The sequence below is a fragment of the Pseudonaja textilis genome, chromosome 2, assembly GCF_049901715.1.
Source record: "Pseudonaja textilis isolate UNSWEBS1 chromosome 2, rPseTex1.2, whole genome shotgun sequence".
Classification (NCBI taxonomy): Eukaryota; Metazoa; Chordata; class Lepidosauria; order Squamata; family Elapidae; genus Pseudonaja; species Pseudonaja textilis.
In genome coordinates, this window is record NC_141991.1 from 60,506,267 (window position 1) to 60,525,672 (window position 19,406).

At 38.4% G+C, this 19,406-nt stretch overlaps 1 protein-coding gene across 4 annotated transcripts in view; it reads right to left on the reverse strand.

The window, feature by feature from the left end:
• Positions 1-15,694, reverse strand: part of RAD54L2 (RAD54 like 2) — a 74,690-nt gene extending 58,996 nt beyond the window's left edge. For 3 of the 4 annotated variants that reach the window (XM_087924047.1, XM_087924046.1, XM_026725272.2), the window contains exon 1: positions 5,880-6,071. The gene's annotated coding sequence lies outside the window, so the exon portion shown is untranslated. Of the gene's footprint in view, positions 1-5,879; positions 6,072-15,673 lie in introns of those variants that run through there. The other variant, XM_087924045.1, reaches the window with a different exon arrangement.
• Positions 15,695-19,406: the final 3,712 nt, after the last annotated feature.

Below are 19,406 nucleotides of genomic sequence, written 5' to 3' on the forward strand. Positions count from 1 at the left end.
GGGAGGCCCTCAGTGGAGAGTACCACCCTGGCACTAAGCGCAACTCTTGGAAGCGATGCTTAATTACGCAGCAGGCGCAGCCTCTCCCGTTGGGACCCTTCAGCTTCCCCTCCGCCCAGCAGAGCGACAGTGGCAAATCTTTGAGCTCTTTTCTAGGGTGGCAAAAGGTGCAGCCCTTCACTCATGAGGAGAGCTTGGCAGCCCGTGGAGAAGCGGAGCTAGCAAGATGTGAGGGAGCTAGGGAGCGGACACTACAACAGCTGCCCACTACCTTCTCTCCCTCTTTCCCCCAATGCCACTTGGCTGCCTGTCCTTCTCCCACTCGGCAGTTCTAGGCCGGTGGCTGGTGAGGCTGCCTGCCCCTGAGGGAGGACAGCTGTCTCTGCTCCTAGAGCGGGAGGCAGGAAGGGCATCCAAGCGGCAGTGATGGGGGAAAGAAGTGATGTTGCAGCCCACTCCCTAGCTCGCTCATACCTCGGTGGCTGCTGAGCTTCTGCCTTGGGGCTTCCTCACCTGATCTGCTCCAAGCAATGCCTACCTGGTCGGATCCTGCCTACCAGACACGCGGAGCCCTTGATCGAGCCTGTTGCATGCGTTCAGCATGCATGCAGGAAGCTCCGGGACAACCAGCGAGGTTCCAAAGCTCATTACTGTATATAAATATGCAAGGGACACTAAATATTAGCTCTTCGGCAGAAAATTACTTAGGATAACTATCTTACATGAGACTAATATAATCAGTAGGGTTGTCTCCTTTGCAAGTAAGAATATTTATACTGGGAAAATCAAGATGATACAATGTTGCAGAAACACTTATTTAAAGTAAATGAGGCATAACTCAGAAAGACTAGCAGATAATTATGTTTCAGGCTCAACAATTTCAAACTGTCATATTACAGTGATATAATAGAAAAGGATTATGAAAAGCTGTATTTACCAACATTCACTCTTTTGTACAAACTATTACAGATACTAGAATCTCAGTCATTTAATATATGATGTACAATAAATTCCTTCTTGTCTGTACTATTCTAGGTAATGATTATACTTGTCTGGTAATAGACACTTTCGGCCTCTGAAAAAAAAAATGGACCAATGTACAGCCAACTGGTAAAAAGGCATGCTTCAATGAAGGACATGCTAACATAGAAGGATTTACTTCAATTTAGGATCCACCAAAGTTCTAACATATACTTTGTATGTATTACCAATGCTTCCTGTCAGAATTAAGAGAAATGATGTTGACAGGAAATACTCTGAGCAAATTCAGATGGTCTTCTTCTCCATTGTCTAGTTTTTCCAAAAAGAAAAAAAAGGAATTTCCAAAAGTTAATGTCTTGTTAAATATAGTATATAAATCCAAAGTTTCACTAATACAATTGGTTAACAAGAGCCTTAATAAGCATTGTGTTGGCCAGAATATACAAATTACAAAAATAACACCATCAACTGATGCTTATTTTTACTTGCAATAATGAGGACAGTAGAATTCACTATTATTCACATTAGGGGTTTGGTCAAAAAATAACATTCTAAAAATATGTGATTGACCCTAATTCCACAGTGCAGATTAGAGTCCTGCTATAGCGACCAGATCACAAGTTGCAAAATTTTAGACATCACTTGATTGCCACAAGCAGCAGGAACTATGCATTTTCTATATTTCTTTGCTACAATCAAATCATTATGACATGTAGCCATGAAATAAAAGAGACATCTGCTATTTGGAAAAAAAGACTTTTGACAAGTTTGGAAAATAAACTGTAAAATAACAATAAACAACAAATGTGTACACTCTCAAGATTATGGTCTTCCTGGACGATTAGAAAAATTAAATAAATTAATAACTTTGAATTATGGTACTGGAGAAAACTATTAAGAATACCTTGGACCAGAAGAAATTACTCAATTCTAGGTGAAGTAACACCAGACTTCTCCCTTGTTATGTATATCTGAGACACTAATAATAAAACTAAAGTTTAAGGCACATAAAACAATGGCAAAAATTAGTGAAGAAGCCCCTGATACTAGGAAAAATTGAAGGTGGTCAAAAAAGAAGCCACCAGAAGACATAAACGAAAGTGTACAGAACTAAATAAATAGTTGCTGACAGCCAATCTTGATGAAAGTATTTTTATCAGGATATGAAGAATAAAACTGGTGACTGATTTTTCTTTGGGGTTGGTTTTTTCAACCTTTCAATCTAGAGAAAAACCCTAGAATTTTCAAGTGGTCACCCATTCAAATATTAATTAGAGGTGAACATGTTTACTTTTCAAGTTAGAAGGTTCTGCTGGATGTTATCACCTGCTAAGATGGCTGCATTTTATTTTGTAAAGCTTCATGCACATTGGTAAATAAATTTTTTTTTAAAAAAAAAGCATTTAGGAAAAATAAGGTTATTTATATATGTATGCAAAATACAGAATTACTACTGCTCTAATATTTCATATGAGACAGGGATGACACCCCCACATTCCTTTTCCATTTCTGTTTCATAAATTAATAATTTAAATTCAGCTGTCTTTTCACTCTTAATTATTCGGAACAGTCACTCTGCTGACCTGGTTTACATGTAATATAAATCCACAATGTAGCTTACTTGTTTTGCTTACTTAGAATACTGAACCTATCCTAAGGCAAGAAAAAAATAAACTTAAATGTTCAAATCATAGTAGATGGGATCACATACCACTTCCTTATTGATTGCTTTCATACTCACACATTTTGGTTTGGAAAGTACAATGATAAGCTTCAGAGAAAACTTGGCTAAAGCACGTAGATGAAGACCCAGGAAAACTCAGATTCGCTAACAGAATTGAAACAATTAGCCCTAACCAACAAAAATAGAAGAATATGCTACTGAATATGTCTGATATCCTGCCTTTCTTCAAGAAGCTCAAGATGCTCGAAAACACAGGTGTCAAATCTCCATGTTACCTTGCCATCATGTTTTTTCCCTTTGTGGAGCTGGGGTGGGTGTGGCCTGAGCATGATGCATCTGGCCCATAGACCACCAGTTTGACACCCCTGCTCTAAAAGCACCTTCTTTACTTTTACTCTATAATCATAATCCTGTAAATTAAGTTTGTGCTGACACAATTTCAAACTAATACAGTGCACTGAGTTTTCATGGTTAAGAACAAACCTAACCCCCAATCTATCCCTAAATTATTCTGGCTTAAAATGTGAATTATTATCATTTCACTGAATAAGTCCTCTTTGTCTAGATCAAGCCTTACTAAACTCAAACTTCTCAGAACAATTTCTGACATGCTCCTGCACAAGATATAATGACATTCATTTCTCATGTTTCCCATTTCTCTACATCTCTGTCTTGCTCAAATTAGAATTTTCACACTCTCCAGGAAAATTATAAAAAAGATGCAAAAGCTATTAATATCCTAAAAACCTGTATACAAGAATCAAGATGCAAAAACTGTACTTTGCAAATAAAACTGAAAAATGGAAGAAACACAAGTCAATTATATACATTTCCCTTCCTTAGAATATAAAACATCTCTTGATAAATCAGCCCACAGTTCTCGCATGAGGCACAAATTACCAGGCTCTAATTTTCCTACTTCAGATACATTATATGAAAATGCTCCGGAAAAGGTTTTAATTAATGCTGGGAAAGGTAGAAGGAAAGAGAAGAAAAATACAGCCAGCAGCAAAGTGGATGGACTCAGTAATAGTGGTGATCAGTGCACTCTTGGGAGTCCTGAAAGAACACGTTAGGATAGATCATCTGGAAGAAAATCTATGTATGAAGTCTCTAAAAGTAAAAAATGACTTGATGGCACATAATCAATCAGTCTCTGTACAAACATTTCGCTATCAAGCTTCTGTCTTCCCTTTTTTCAAGTTTTGCTTTCTATCATTCTATTATCCTTCAGTTCTCAGATCATGGCATTAAGTTTTTATAAATTCAGTTTCTGGTGCCACCCGATTGCCAAGTGATTCAAAGCTTCTAACAAAGGAGATTAAAACAAAAGCAAGATAATAAATTTTAAGGAGTCAAGATAACAAAACAGCCATGCCAAGAATGGGCTTGATGCTATGATTGATTATATGTCATTACATAGGTGTTAACATTTACTGACCACATAGATAGATTTTTCTCTAAGAGGATATTTCTGCCACCTGATCCTTCGGACCTTTCAACAGTATACCTACCACCACTATAATTGAGTCTCTCTACTTCACAGGGGAAGACAACGATACAAATACATAATACACTGTGAGTTCACAAATCATCCCAGCCCAGTGCTGGAGGAACAGCCAGGTTTTTAAGACCGTCCTAAAAGGCAACATAATTGGAGGTCTATGGACAGAGTGGAGGGGAGAGAGGCATGCTATCCCAAAGGGCAGCCATAGCAACAGAGAAGGTATTACTCCTTGACCCCATCAATGACACTTCTTTATTGTCAAGATATCATAGAGCAGGCAGGAACCATAAGGGAAAGAGGCAGTCTCAAAAGTATCCAGATCCTAAGCCATGAAGGACTTTATAGATCATCAGCACCTTGAATTCAACTCAAAAACCAAAAGCTACATTCTCTGCACCAGCTATAGCTTCCAGCCAGTCTTTAACGATAGCCCCATTCATTATTCCAAAATGTGTCTCTTATCAAACCCTCCAGAACAGATGCATCAATTTACTGGGGGTAAATCTGTTCAAGGCAGATTCTGTTCTTTCATTAGACACAGTTAAATAGACAATGTACCATCACATTTTCCTACAATAACTTCATTTAATAGACTAACCTAATTCATACTTTCAAGCTTTTCAATCTCTAATTCTCTGTGTCAAAAGCAACCCATGGAGGCAAAATAAATGCAACTTTAACCATCTGAAGTGTCTATTTCACTTTAATACTCAGTAGTAAGAGTAATTCTAATTTTAAAAATATATAATGACATAGATGTATATTATGTTAACATAAAATATAAAGTATTAACTTTTTTATCTGCACATAAAAATAAAATAAAATCCTTTATAATTTAACCAAGTAACAAGTTACATCTGGTGAATTAAATAGAACTGACATCAAACAGCAAATACCAGGCGTTTTCCCTTTCAAAGTTTTCAAAGTGTTGTCACAAGACTTTTGTTCACAATTGATTAAAATGGAAAGCAGGCAGCTAAATCTGAAGTTATATCATTACGCCAGGTCTTTCCACAATGTGCATCTAAATTATTGCGCTACTTTGGCATCTTCAATATTAACTTTAGAATATTTTAGCCTTTTTAAAAAACGATCCCAAGATCTTCCAAAGAGTTGGTAGCATTTTGAACTAGCCACGCACAAGGCGGGGACCTCGAATTCTTTGCAGCTAGAACAGCCCGATCTCCTCTGGACGACAAACGATCGGCCTCTTAAGCTTCACAACCTGATTCGCATCTTTGCTCCTGTACATTACCGCCTCTTCTCTCAGGACCCTTTCAAAATCTCCCAGCCTTCGAGGCAACAAAACGTTCAAGGGAAGAAACCCCCGCGTCTTTACATTCACTCTTCCTGTACACTAGTTTCATCCAGCTTCCTTCTACTTACCCGCCCACCCGCCGAGAATCTCGATCCCCGATCCCCTTGCCCACGCCTCCCCGTGCCGGCCTTTCCGTCCCAGGGAGCCCACGCTAGAGCCTGGCTGAAGCAAGGCAGCGGCCATGCATTCTCAGGGCGACCGCGGTGCGATGCCCGGCCTTCTTTCTCTCGCGCCACGGGGAGGCGGGGGCGGAGGGCTTCCCATTCTCTGCCTCCCACCCCCCTGGGCCCATCCGCTCCCCCGGCGCCTCCATTGGTGCGCGATCTCTTCTTCCTTTCATCCATCCATCCCTCTTGGCGACTCTAGCCAGAGTCCGGGGCTAGTCTCACCTCCTAGTGGGGCCGCGGGCCAAGGCCACTGAGGGAGCCCGGGGGGGGCGCTGAGGCGCTCCGCGCGCTCCTGGTGCGCGCCGGCCCTCGTTTAACGCTCGTCGTTGTCACCGTCACCGCCTCCTCCGCCACCTCCTCCTCTCCTCCTCCTCCTCCTTCTTCTCGTCGCTCTTCAATCCCTCCGCTTGGGGTACGCAACGGTAATACGTCCCCTTAGTCGGAGCTACGTGGAGGATTTCCCCGGGCAGCAACAGGCACACCGACAGCAAAGGTTCCGAGAGTGGACAAAGGTTCCCACATCCCTTGGGAGTTCCTACTGTAGACAGAAAGGAGGCGAAAAGAGAAAAACGAAGGGTTGGAGGACCTGCAGAAGGAACTCATTCGGGACAAAGATGGGGGGACCCGGGGAGGGCGGGGTATTCCTAAACTGTTAAAACAGAACTCGAGACAGTTCGGGCCTAGAAAGAAGCAAGGGGACTTAAATCCCAGCGTCTATCTTCTTGTCCTGTCAGAGCTCTTCGCGAGTCAAATCAAGCACTTTCGGTCTCCTTGCTCGCCGTCAGCTAGCTTCAACACCACTGTTGTGTCAAGAAAAAAAAAGAAAAGAAAAGAAAAGAAAAAAGAAAAAGAGGTGCCCACGTGGTCCTTGCCCGAACAAAACAGATAGTTATAGTGTCAGGTATTGTTTTCCCCTGGGTTCCCCCCCCCAGGTTTGTTTTAAAAAGTAGCAAAATGTAAGGGCTTGCATTATAATAGAATAAAACAAACAAACAAATATTGTTCTGAAGATCGGCTGAAATATAAGGTAACAAAGCAGTGGACCAAGAAGTTTTGAATGTTTTGCAATATTATTAACTGAAAAGTTGAGAGAAGAGCAAGAGGAAAAATATTAAGTGTGCAACCTGCAACTGAGGGCTGTATACAGCTGTTGGAAGTTAAAACCCACCCCTCTCCTAGGAAAATGAAATATTTTAGGATATATTAAAAAAGGCAGAATATTCTCCCTAAAAAGAAAAGTAGAAACTCGGAGACACAGAAACTGGGGGGTGGGGGGGCACCTTTGCTAATGGAGCATTACTCTGGCCTGGGCCAGTCTATTTTACATAACAAAGATCTACTCCAGGTAAACCCATAGGAGTTGCCCAAAGCCCTTTCATTACATCATCATCCAGCAAGGCTCAACCAAGCCTGGGACTCAGGACAGCCTAAAAAATTTCTCCTGCATGGCCCCATGGGAGTCTGACAACCAATCAGAATACAAGTTCAAATTCAAATCCCAACAGAGGGCATAAAATCAAGGGACTCTCAGCATCTCTTCCCCATTTTTTTCCTGCCCAAGAACCCATCCTGTTCATCAATAAACCATCTTTCCAATCAGTCACCATGTTTCCAGTGTCTTTCTTCCCCACTTGGAATTGAATCCAGAAGGATATTTCTTCCAACACCTTCAGCCTAATTTCATGGTGGTGAAAAGGAAATAGGAACTAGGAAAAAGGAGAGACCTGAAAGTATGAAAGCAAAAATTAAAGCACTGGAGAAGGATGGAAGGAAAGGGCAGGAAATTCTCTATAATTCACCAGCTAAAATCTCTTAATAAATTGTATCCTCTTCCAGCAATCTCTGGGGACATAAAAGAATGGTAGAAAAATGAGAAAGAACAGAAATCATGTTTAGCACTTCTGAAATTATACATGCTCTACCAGGGTCCACTGAGACTGTTCATCACTCAATGAGTTTATTTTTACTCTATATATAAAACAAAGGTATGGTTTGAACAAAGCTGTATCATAAGTCAAGGCTGAAATAAATTCTTTAGTCTCAATTCCCAGTTCTTGGTTAATTTAAAAATTCCAAATACAAGAGTCAGTCAACTGGATATAAAAACAATGTTTTTACAATGATGATCAAAAAACTAGAACTAATTAGCATCTTATATATTTGTAATCAGGATGCTCTGCCCTTCAAATTAAACAATAATATATTACAATAAACACTTATTTTTATTCAAAGACAATTCTTTATTTAAAAGAGAGATGGCACTTGAAAATTGAAATTATGTAGCAACTGAACACTGCCATTCTATCATATGATGACACTGTTCTGGTTCTTCGATAAACTACATAAGAAAGTAATAAGCGGTTTCACATTTTCATATAACAGTTCTCACCGAGGGGGAGACAGGAGATTAATACTGGTTAATGAAATGAGACGGTGATGAATCATGTTAGACTGAAGAGTTTTGGAGTTGCCAGAAGTTTGTTTGCTCTAGAATGAATCAAAATATTCCAGAGTGGATAAAAAAGACCACTGAGGCATTCCAGAGTGGTCCAAAGACCACAAAGAGATGAGATCATCCATCATGGGATCATATTTTGAAGGAAGAACAAGAAAGAAAATGGTCTGCTAACTTGAGAAGCTGCCAATCATGAGTAATTAACATCTTTAATTCAAAGAGGGAAGGGAGGAAATATAAACAAAACTATATAGACAGATAGGCACAAGCTTAGATTAAGAATTAAGAATTAGCAAGGAAGAATTAATGCAGAAATAATGGCTCATAAAGGGTTGTTATTATACAAAGGACAGAAAATACAGAAGAGGACAAAAAATATCAAAACTCCCGACCCTTAGCTCTCTAGAATAGTTCCCAGCTGAAATATGAATACTCATAGAAATCAATGGTCAAAAAGCAGAAGGACTCATCTAGATGGTATTGGTCTAAAACTATCATCACCATCTTGTGCAAACTAAAGAAGTCTCATTTGTTGAAACTTAGATGTAGATCTACAATCAGAAACAGAAAGTTACTGTTAATATGAAAAATCTGGCATGCAAACTAATTATGCAACTGATATTGCCTTGCTAATATATGAATACCTGATAGTTGGAGATACTACACTGCAATAACAGAAGCAGAATTAAGTAGCTAGAGTCATTATCAGACTTCAAGCTAAAAAATAACAAAAGCAAGTAGAAGGATAATGGAAGAGCTATCTCCAGTTTTAACATCTAGCCTGGATGCCACTGATGTTGTAAAGTACCCATATAAAGAGAAAGATTTTAGGTGGACAGATAAAAATAGAAGCCAGTCTTTAGAACACAAATCGGATGTAGATGTAAGATATCTTTAACAAAAAGGCCTTTCCTTGGCAAGCTGTGAAGAGGCAGTAAGAATGCTGTAGCTCAGGGGTGTTCAACCTTGGCAACTTTAAGACTTGTGGACTTCAACTCCCAGCTGGCTGAGGAATTCTTGGAGTTGAAGTCCACAAGTTGCCAAGGTTGGACACCCCTGCTGTAGCTTTTATGAGAATCCTTATAAAGTTAGAAGAGACTCAGACAGTGAAGAAAAAGTGAAGCAAGTAGTACGCTCCACAGAGTTTCAGAGCAGACTTACTTAAACTCACCCATGAAAACTCATAGTTAGATTATGTAGCTCAAGAAGGAAACAGATGAGACTTGGAAGAGCTGACAGAAATCAATACTAACCCATGCACATGTATGTGGAGGTAGCTGAAATATTACAATGATTTGGAAAGCAATGCTTTGCTTGCATAGACTGGAAGCACTTTTTTTCAAAGACTTTGCATAGCTCTATTGTGAACGTTATTCAATGTGGCTCTAAAATTGCCTATAAGAGTCTTGGGACAGTATGCAGCATATCAGTGCCAGCACTGTGATACAGGAAAGAAAAAAGAGGGATGTGAAAATATTTACAGACCCCCCACTTCCCGGACATAAACTGTTTCAACTCCTTCCCTCAAAACGGCACTATAGAGCACTGCACACAGAACAACTAGACACAAAAACAGTTTTTTTCCCAAACACCATCACTCTGCTAAACAAATAATTTCCTCAACCCTGTCCAACTATTTACAAAGTCTGCACTACTATTACTATTAATCTTCTCATCACTTCTTATCACCCATCTCCTTCCACTTGTGACTGTAGGACTGTAACTTTGTTGCTTGTATCCTTACAATTTATATTGACTTTTTCCTAGTATGATTTGATTGCTTATTGTACGGTATGACTATTATTGTTGTACCTTATGACTCTTGACTCTTTGATGAATGTATCTTTTCTTTTATGTATGCTGAGAGTATTTGCACCAAGACAAATTCCTTGTGTGTTCAATCACACTTGGCCAATAAAAAAAAAGAACACCAGGGATTTTGCCAAGAACTAAGGGCACAGAGTGGCCATAGAAAACAGGAAAAAAAAACAGCCATAGGTAGATCAATCAACCAGGTAAACTTGTAAAGTTACATTTGTAAGTATGTACCAAGGGAATCCACTTATCCTGTCATAAATGAACTAAATAGTTATTTAAAGGAGCAGATTCAGATCAGATGGAGATCTTAGCATGGCAGGTTCACTTTCAGTGTGATTGAAATGGAAGAGGCATAATGCACATTAATTTAGTACAATACATATATTACATTCGTGTATATTTTTCACATGCAGGTAGTCTTCACTTGATAACCATTCATTCAGCAACTGCTTGAAATTACAATTGCACAGAACCAAGGGACTTATAACCCATGTCCAAAGTTATGGCCATTGCAGTGCCCCTGCAGATTATTTGAATCCATTGCACTCATGTTTTAGGCCTTATTAAATATGAAGACAGCACTGATCATGCTTGTAGGTGATCCGGTTTGGCTTTGGGACAGAGGTAGTATACCCAATCCTGGCTTTCTTGGTGATTTTTGATATCATTGACCATCATATCCTTCTGGAACAGTTGAAGGAGTTAGAAGGTAAGTTCTATAGAGGTTCTCCTTCTTCCTCTGAATCCGTATTAGTGAGAGGAGAGAGATCCATCTCTAGGCCTCTATTCCACAGGATGCCACTTCTATTTAACATCTACATCAAATTGTTGGGCAAATATATCCTCCACAGTGCAGTTAGGTATCTCCAATATGCTGTTGACACTCAGTTAGGCTGTCCATTAAGGTGCTTCTCACATTTCTAATCAACATCCATTTGCTATCACCACATTCGTTGGACATTTATCCTTAAATATATTAAATCACCAAGGAGACATCAGCATTTTTTTAACTCTCTGGTCAGCAGTGAATCAGATGCTAAATATTCTATTTATTCCCATTATGCTTTAGATCCATCCTACCCTTGCTACACTTAGTAATCAATCGTCAACCACATAGTTGTGCAGAAGTATTGTTTCTAGCCCATTCTTTTAGCACAATGTTTCTCTAAATCAACCACCATAGAACAAACTGTGAATTATCTTTTTCAAATCCCATATTTGAAATTCTCAGTGGCCTACTGAAGAAAAATATGTTCTGCACGCCCCCTCCTGGCATAATATTATATTGCACTAGGGAAATGTAGAGTAATTAAAATATGTAGCACATCCAGTGTTTCTCAACCTTTGTTTTTCACTTGTGGACCCCTTTCAACCATGTTTTGCTCCTGTGGCTCCTGTGGTTCCATTGCTGTAAATGGACATAGGCCTGTATGTTCAAGTCTGTTAAGATCCTTCCACTTGAGCAAGAAATCAAGACCTTACTTTCTCCAAGCTTCCTTTTAGTTAATTAGTTTGATAACGAGGTTAATTACTTTTATAACATTTTTCAAGTTTAAGAGTTTTGTATTCTAATCTGCCTAACCCTATGAGGAGGAAGAAAGATAGCAACCATAATCACCTTCCCAGAGAAATAGTCAAAAGAGAAGCTGTGGGTCACAGGGTGTGACCCTAGAAAGGAAGGAGTAAAGGGTTTGAAAGAGCATCCTTGAAGTGATGCAGTACTCTGAAATGTTCTTGTATGCCTAACTGGCAAGTTGGAGCTATTTTCTCTACCAGCAGATGTCCTTAAGAAGATCTCCACCTGTCTGCAAATCACACCAGATGTTACAGGGTTGTGCTTAAGGAGGCGTAACAATAGACAATTGCTCACAAGTATTCTAGGCACACACGTACAACACTGCAGAGAAACTAACTGAGGCAAGGCAGGATTTTATAAAAATGATATGTGTTGCTAGATACTCTGGAAAGATTTTATTATGAAAAATAGGAAATATATGAAGCAATTCATTATGCATTTTGCTGTACTTTTAAACATTATTGTACAATCTAAATCTCAGCTACAAAAAAACATAGTCAGCTGATATTTAACTATATATGGAGAACCACAAGGTCTATATCCCTTAAATGCCAAGTTTTGTGAAATTTATTTTTTTGAGAAAAGGACTTATAGTATTTAACAGCAGTATTTAACTGCGCGGTGGCGCAGTGGTTAGAGTGCAGGACTGCAGGCTACTTCTGCTGATTGTCGGCTGGTTGCAATTTGGCAGTTCAATTCCCACCAGGCTCAAGGTTGATTCACCTTCCATCCAAGGTGGGTAAAATGAGGACCCAAATTGTTGGGGGCAATATGCTGACTCTGTAAACCAGTTAAAGAGGACTGTAAAGCACCATGAAGCGATATATAAGTCTAAATGCTACTGCTATTGCTATAATAACGAGTGTTACTTGTTGCATAGGGCAATTCCTGTTGAAGAGGGAATACTTTGCTTTGGAAACAGTTAACACACACACCTCACATATATAAACCAAATCAGAAAACTTTTCTGTCCCTTTTCCTTTGTGTTTTTCCCTTTGTGTCTTGCATTGTTGGCCCCACGCTTCATGCTTCATTTTCTTCTTTTGCTTTAAATAAACTCTTAATGAAATTGTTGAGGTGTTTGTCAATCACATCCTTCATGAGATCTACATTTTATCTTGTCAGAAGTTATTCATAAAAATAATGCAATCTACAGTAGTCCAGAAACTTTTCTTCGTAGCTAAGTCTATATGGTCAGTTGTTTGCTTCCAAGATCCAATTCTGTCTTATGTGGAACAATTAATTTGAAAAATAAAAACACTATTTGTGCTTTCAGTTTCTTTTTTGTTCCAGTCCAGCTCATACTCTCTGAAGGTCCATTCAAGGTATTTTCTGGCAGAGATCGTTATCACCGTCCTTGAAAAGTTTTTGCAGCCTGAATGACAACACACCTCTACAATGTATGTCTGGCCTGCATACTATACTATAGCATTTATTATAACATACTGTAGCCTTTACTATTTGAAGCAGGGAATCACTCATAACCACAATGTGCTTCTTCTTCCTCAAATTGGTTCTTGAGTTTCTTTTACCCAATGGAATCCAAGTGGCAGGTTCAGAATGGGCAGAAGTACAACCATTCTGAATTCTTAATTGAGATTTTTGATACCATCATATACTGTTCCTTCTGGACTTACTCCAGGGGTTGGAATTGGGAGGCTGGGCGTTACAGTGGTTCTTCTCCTTTCTTCGGGGCCAGTTTCAGCCAGGGTCAGGGAGACAGTGCACTGTCTATGGCCATGCAGTGCAGGCACCCTCTACTCTTTCTACTTCTGTTTCACTTCTACATGAAGTCACTGGGGGAAGTCATCAGTCTGTATGGGAGCTGTATCATAAGTGCACTATTGATACACAGCTGTATCTCTCTGTTCCTGGCTGGTAAGTGGTGTTGTCAAGAATTGTTGCTAGAGTGCAGAGACTATGGGTGTCTGGATATGGAAAAACAGATTTCAGTTCAACTCCCACAAGACCAAATAGTTGTGAGTTTAGGGCCTGCCAGGTCTTGGGGAGAGATTTTCCATTTTTGGTTCTCGTGGTGTGGTATTTCCCCACTCAGGGCCAGTATACAATCTGTGGTTCTTTTTGAGTCATAGCTTCTACTTGACAAACAGGTAGCAGCTGTGACTAGGAGGGCCTTTACACAACTTTGTGTTGTTTGCTAATTGCCTCTGTTCTGCATCAAAAGGCTTTGCTTCTCTTGGATGGACAACTGTTAAGTTGCTTGAAGATAATCCAGAAACTACAACTAGTCCACAATACAGGTAGATTTGCACACCACATCAGTATGATCACAAAATATGAGCTGCGCTAGCTCCCAATAGGCTTTGAAGTGAAATTCAAGATGCTGGTTATCACCTCTAAAACACCACCCGACAGAGGACCACTATCCCCAGTATCTGCTCATACCACACACTGAAACAGCCTGTTTCAGGTCCTTTTCTTGAAGCCACATTATGTGGCAGGACCAGTGGTGCGATTCAACCGGTGTAACAACCAGTTCAATGAGTGTGCACCGCGTTGAAAAAAAGCCTCTAATACTTATCTTCAACTACAGCCTCTTTGAATAAAACAGCTGAAGCACAGCAAACTACTCTGCCACGCAAATCAGCTGTGCTCTAAACAAAGGAAATAAAGCACAGGAAAGAGCAGGGGCAGGCCCACATGCTCATCGCAGCAAACCAGTTCGAAGCCAGCCGATCATTGGAACAAGGGGTTCGCCGAACTGGGAGAATCCCATCCCTGGGCAGGACACAGCAAACGTGCCTCGTCTGTTGCAGTACCTGCCCTCTGAAAACAATCTCCCTTCCAATATATAGCTGGTCCCAATTTTCTGGCCTTCAGAGCAGCATTAAAAACGTGGGCATTAAGGCCAAGTTGACTGGAGGAGTATAAAGTAAATTGGGGTTCTGATCTCCTTGTAATATCTGTTGCTGTTCTTAATTATACAGGACTTGTTGCTACTTACTTTGTTATTCATGGTACGACACCCACAGTCACAACTGGTTGAACTGGGCAGACATAAATAGAGTGTCTTCCAACCCCTTCTGTGAGGCCAGGTTTGGTGAGAATTCCTCAGATAGCCATAGATTGTTTTCTAGACCAAGAGCTTAATATCAGTTGCTGTGTTCCATTGATCCTGGGTACCTCCTGATCCTTACCTGGGACACATGAATCCATTTGTGTCCTTAATGTGTTTGCTATCTTCCCTGTCTTACCCAGAAAATTCTCACTGCCCCTGTTATGTTGCAGTACAGAAAAATTCTTCTCAAACCCTTGTACCTTCTTCAATAATAATGTAACTTGGACTTTTATTAGGTATAATTTAGTTTCTCTTTATTTAGTGGGATTAACACTGCACATATTTAGAGATCTTCACAAAATCCTCCTTCGCTGTCCATGTTGCTTAGTTTTCCTGCATTCTCCTCTTGCTAACCGCCCACCTCTCTCTTACTGTATTTTCCTCTCTAGTTTCAAATTCTAGTTTCCTTTCATATTCCCCCAAACTGTTCCAACTAGGTCAGCAGCAACTAATGCTCCAATCACACACAATGGGCAATCAACAGCAGTTAGGAATAGCCAATAAGAGAGATCAGTAAGCAGTCTCTATCTCCATCTCCTTGACTTTTCCATTCTCTTCCTCATCCTTTTTCTTTTCAATTTCTCATGAAAAACACCCATTTGATCTCCTACTTCGATCACTAAAAATGCAATCAACTAATTAAAAATTGTGATAAATTCTGGCAAACCCTAAGATTTAATTAATAAAATCACGCATAGAACTTGTTCTATTACTACTTAGGAAAAAATGGAATATCAACAATAATTTAAAAATTGCTGTAAATTGAGTATAACACAGCTTTTATAGCATTAGTGAGAGCATGCAGAAGAAATTCTTTGGTAAATTCAACTAAAAATATTCTAAATCTCATTTCCACATAGCATAACATTTTAAGAAATCCTCCTCCACCAATACATCTGTTGTGAAATATATATAATGCCTATCCATACCATATCACTTTGGCTAGGGCAAATAAAGAAAAAAAGTGCTTTAATGGGAATACCTGTCTGGTTTATGACATCAGAATGGAATTTGATGATAAAACACACTGTTAAAGAAGAAAAAGTAGTTGTACCAGATGATTCATCCAATGAAGCAAATTTACTTACCACTAGAAAAAAAACTTTGGACCACTCATTGTTGAGCCACAACCATCAACATGAATCATCAGATGTTTCTGTAAAGGTAAATAGATTTTTTCCTGTGAAATATTTTGAAAACAGTCCTATAAAACTTTCACAAATTTTGGAAGCTAATTTAGAAATTTAGTTAATCGTGCCTGCAAAGCCCCTCTTAATGATTTGTTTATTCCATCCCCATTCTGAAAGCTACATTTTGTCACACAGAACTATATAGATTAGTTTTTTAGATATGTGCTTGAAAGAAAAGACAGCAACTCCAAAGAAGCTGTTCTGTTCCAAAAGCAAATGAAACCTACTATCTTCAGAAACTGTTCTTACAACAAAAATGAATTTTGCTTTCTAAAATTACAGAAATGTGAAGTGAATAAGAAATTATAAGCAGTCATATTTGATTGTATAACCTTCTGTGCTTTTGTATTATTATAAAACATATTAGTAGCAAGTATTCCTTGATTTTTCAGAATCCACTTTTGTTGCATAAGGCAAGTCTCAGATTTCTGCTATGGAAGTGATCAGTTTACTTGTATAACCTGACTAACTAAAATTCTAAAGAAAAGCCTTAGGTAATACTAAGAAAATGTAGAAGAATGAGCTCTCTTTAAAGCATATTTTCTTCAAATCTTTAATCAGACTTTCTACTTTATCATGCATCTGAAGACCTTTTTTCCTGCAGAAATTGGGGTGGAATTAAAAAAAAACATCCAAACATTTGGAATGGTTTTCATTTAACAGATACTAAAGTCCTTAGTGATACATGGTGATAATTTTTCAATGGACTTGAACATAATAGCATAGTTCCAAATGAACTGTGTAGATTCAGAGTACTGAAGATTAAGTTAAGAAGTTCATTTTCCTACCTTAAAGTGAGTAAAAATACTGTTCACAAATATTAGAGCAAAGAAAGATGAAATCATGTTTGAAGTTCTAAGACTTTTTGAAATTCTAGAATATTGCTGTAGTAAGCTGTACTTTTTTCCTTCAAGTTTACATGAAGTCTTCAATTCTAAAGTTAAAAACAGTTCACCCTTCTGCCTGTGCATTTATTAATTAAATTTATACCATGTCTTCCTGCTCATTCAAGGCAACCGGCTAAAGTTTTAAAACCAGAATGCAAGCTAATGCGGTGAAATGTCACTTAATTGACTAATTGAGGGAACAGTTAACTGTTATTCACACCTGACAAAATGAAAAATGGGGATGGGAAGAACATCTACTGTGTTTTCTTACTGCCATATAGAGGATTAACGTGGTTTATTTGAAAATATCTTTGCATGTAACTGTAAAGCCAATGGGGACAGGAAATGTTTGCAAGTAGTGGAAGCTACCTCATCACAAAAAACCCTTCCAAATAATATCTTTTAGAGGTTTTGTGTGTGTATATGTAATTTTTGTCTAGGATTCATAGGAAACCGATTTATAGATTAACATTAGTATATGTATAAATGCATAAAAATGAAGGTGTTCCCCTTTTTATTCATGGAAAACTGATTGCCCCATTTTTCCACACCCCCTTTGGTTCTTTCTCTCAAAAATTATCCCCTTCTATTTTGTTTTACAATGGAAATAAGTGCCATTTTGATAAAAAGGGACATTTCTGTTGCTCCTTTTTATTCTTACTGATTTGAAATGTCTGAGATACAAGGGGGATAGAGACACTGAGATTTGTTGTATCTTGCTATTGGAAGTAATTTTATTAAACATTTAGCACCAACTGAGAAAATGCTTCTAGAACTGCTTGGAGAATATAATAGTAGGTGGACCAAACCTAGACAAAAGAATTCAGGAATAATTACGGGAGGAAAAATGATAGTTTTGGAAAAGGAAAAGTGTAAGAAAGAAACTCAAATTATTCCAATGTACAAGAGTACAAAAATAACCTTGAAGAAGGAATGTAAGAACTATTAAGTAAAGATCAACTTAACCCAGAGAAGTAAGAGGGGTGAGAAGGAAACATAAGATAATATGGTCTTGATTTGAGTTAGTGTAAAAGGGAGCAGAAGTTTTTAAATGTTATTATATCTTCCAATAATAAAGTACAATTCTAATAATCTTTATGGAGTCTGTTTCCTGAACTAATATACCTTTAAGTATTGACACCTGTCTTGATTTCACTTGGTACAAGAGGGGGCACAAGGCATAATATTCTATTATATTTTACAGCAATAAAATACCAGTTTCCCCCAAAATAAGACCCCACTGGAAAATAAGCCCTAGCATGATTTTTTCAGGATGCTTATAATATAAGCCCTACACTAACAACAAGCCTTAGTTAAGATTGTCAGCCAGATGGATGCATTTAATACTGTATTTCTTTGAAAATAAGACCTAACCTGAAAATAAGTCCTAGTGCATGTTTTGGAGCATAAATTTATATAAGACCCGGTCTTATTTTCTGAGAAACATGGCTAGTACCTTGGTAATCCTTCCAGTTTCTATTTTTTGATCTGGTGTATCTCAAAGGGCGAAGAGTGAAGAATCCGTTCCTCATGTTTATTACATCCACAGGATGTAATAGGATGGCAAAAGATGTCTGAAGGCTTTCTGGATGGTTTTGCATGTTTATTTGTAAATAAGACATTTGTATTTGCTCTGGTTTAGATATAAATCAAACAGAATTAGGTAAGGTGAGAGAGGTAATTTATTCCGCTTTAAATTGTGCATCTTGTGGAACTTAAAGGAGTAGATAGAATCTTTGTAGCCCGAGGTCTGCCACCTATTAAATTCATGCCCATTTTGTCTCTTCTGGGCTTCCTGCAAGTGGGAATTAAGGGCACCTGGATAGAAAATTCTAGTTGGTAGTTATGCGGGGAGAGTGATTAAGTCCTTGGTTGCTTCAATCACAGGATTTAATCCTTTTCTAATGTACCTTAGCATCTATATGAAATAGTAGATCAATCATTAGTTTGGGATTAAAGTATATTGAAGGTACATTGCCACCTCAGCTAGGCTGGAAATGTTGTGAAAGCCTTGAATTGGTGTCTTGCATACTATCAGATACTGGATAGAGAAAGATTTAGACTAAGCCTGGCCAGATGAAGTAGCTGCTCCTCCATAAAAATATTTTCTTATCTAATATTGGCCACAAAGGAGGCTGATCTGTGACTTGAATGCCCCCTTGTTCCAGCAATAGTTAAAAGCTGGGGTAGGCTTTGCTCATTTTCAATTGATATCACAATTATCACCCTACCTGGACCAGAAAACCTTGATGACCGTAATTCATGCCTTGATAACTGTTCTTCTAGACTATTGCAATGAGGTATATATGGGGCTATTTCTGAAGATAATGACCAAGTGACCAATGATTTTTTTGCAACAACAGCTATAATATTGTTACTCATTAAAATTTTATTATGACATAGGAATTTATGGTTTTAATTTTGTGAATAATATAGATCAATGTCTGTATTTACTGGAATGGTATATAAATGTTGTAAAACAAATAAATATACAATATATTCTTTTATCCCAAAGTAGTCATATCATTAGACTGATTAATAGTGGTAGTGTAGGTAATAGAAGTTACAGTCTTAAATGGTGGCGGGGGGGGGAGGGACACAATTGGTGATGTCTTGGAACTATTATATATAATCAAATAAGTAATTTATTGGTTCTTGTTTCACATAATACACCTATATAATCTTTTTCAGCCAAAAATGATAGGGATTAGACCAGCAGTCACCAACTGGTGGGATAAAATTTT